At 42.2% G+C, this 2,002-nt stretch overlaps 1 protein-coding gene across 3 annotated transcripts in view; it reads right to left on the reverse strand.

Annotated features, from left to right (window-relative positions):
- The window catches only part of Fbxo11 (F-box protein 11), an 81,714-nt gene that overhangs the window by 24,260 nt on the left and 55,452 nt on the right, over window positions 1–2,002 (reverse strand). The window lies entirely within an intron of this gene.

The raw sequence follows: 2,002 nt of genomic DNA on the forward strand, positions 1-2,002 counted from the left end.
AAAAAAAATGTATTTTAAAAAATTATTAATTTTCAAAAGCTGGCAGTGGTGGCACATGCCTTTAATCCCAGCACTAAGGAGGCAGAGGCAGGTGGATCTCTGTGAGTTTGAGGCCAGCCTAGTCTATAAAGCTAGTTCCAGGACAGCCAGGGCTACAAAACACCAAGAAGTTTCTGCCTACGCACTCTCTCCTTCTCTTACTCCATAAAACGCAAGCATAAAAGACTAAACACAAGCTTCAATGCATTTGTTATAGTTTGATGTATTTTCCTTCCAGTCTTTTTTTTTTTGATTTATAGATCATTCATTTACTTTGATTATTCAAAATCTTTTTAAAATGTCTTATAAATTTTATTTAACTCTGTGTGGGTTGGAGGGAGTATGTACATGTCATGTAAATACATGTGAAGGTCAGAGCCAACTTTTGGAGCCATTTCCCTCCATCTACCATGTGGGTTCCAGAGATCAAATGCAGGCTGTGAGGCTTGGTGGTGGTGTCTTTTCACTTCTGAGCTGTCTCAACAGTTCAGGGTAGCCATCCTCACTCTGCTCCATTCACCTTTTGTTTCATGTTCTTTCTTTCCTTCCTTCCCTCCCTCTCTTTTGGACAAGGTCTCATATAACCTCCCTATGTAGCTGGGAAACTGAGTCTCTTGCCTCTATCACCCAAGCACGAAAATTACAGGGGTGCACCACACCTGGCTCAAAAACCAACCATTTTTAAAGTAAAAGTCACCGTTAGCTGATTTATCTCAATCTAAGTGACATTATACAGTTCACTCATTTCTTTCCTTTTGTAAACGAGGTGTTTGTGTGACTCCCTTGCATGAGTTCTATATGTGCACTGCATCCTCTACGAGGAGAGTGAGCAGCCGTAGAGCCAGTCCTCATCTCATTCCTTACTGCTGGAAGGAGAGGGTCTCTAGTTTCCTACTCATTAACTACACGTTGTTATGAAAAACTGTGCACATAGTGAAAACATTTTCATAAATACAATGACTGGGCCAAGGGAATGTGTATTTCAAGTTTATGAATGTAGCTATTTTTCTTTTTCAGGTGTGTATAACACATATACTCACTGAGCTACTAGATTTAAGGAACTATTTTCAAATTATACCTGGCTCTCTCTCTCTCTCTCTCTCTCTCTCTCTCTCTCTCTCTCTCTCTCTCTCTCTCTCTCTTTTGAGAGGGATGGGACAGTTTCCCTGTGTAGACCTGGCTGTTCTGGAACTCACTCTATAGACCAGGCTGGCCTTGAACTCATTGCCTGTCTCTGCCTCTTGAGTGCTGGGATTGAAAGCGTGTACCACCACTGCCCAGCTTATTTTTTTGTTTGTTTTTGAGACAAGGTCTCAAATATAGCCCAGGCTGGCCTGGAATTCTATTTGTAGACCAAACTGGTCTTGAACTCTGCTGCTTCTGCTCTGCTGGGACTGGGATTAAAGGTACGTGTCACCAGTCCAACTAGCCCTGCTCTCAAATCTTGTGGAGCCTGTACCAACCTGGGCATATCTTTGTGACTCTTTAAGAAACCCACGCCCCTGCTCCTGATTGACCTACTTTATTCTGAGTATCTCTCTCTTTTCTTTTCTTTTTTCCTTTTTGGACAGGTCCTGGAACTTGCTCTGTACACTAGGCTGGCCAGATGGTTGTAGCGCACGCCTTTAAAATTCCAGCACTCAGAAGGCAGAGGCAGGTGGATCTTTGAGCATCTTTTTCTTGACCCTGGTACTGAAGTCTATATCAAAATATTTTTATTACACCCCAACTCTGCTTCATTTAAAAACGTAGAACTGAAAGGATTTGGGCGTGGGGGCATATATTCACAGCCCAGGCTGAGACAGTGGGATCTGGAGTTCAAGGGCAGTCTTTACAACCCACCCGAGTCCAACTGCTATCAGCCTGCAAACAGCAGAAACAATTTCATTCATTGCTTTATAAATACTTTTTGGACTGACTAGTCCTCCACATTTATGATAATCAGGTAAGGTTTTTTTTGTTT

Source organism: Microtus ochrogaster, chromosome 16, assembly GCF_000317375.1.
Source record: "Microtus ochrogaster isolate Prairie Vole_2 chromosome 16, MicOch1.0, whole genome shotgun sequence".
NCBI classification, from domain to species: Eukaryota; Metazoa; Chordata; class Mammalia; order Rodentia; family Cricetidae; genus Microtus; species Microtus ochrogaster.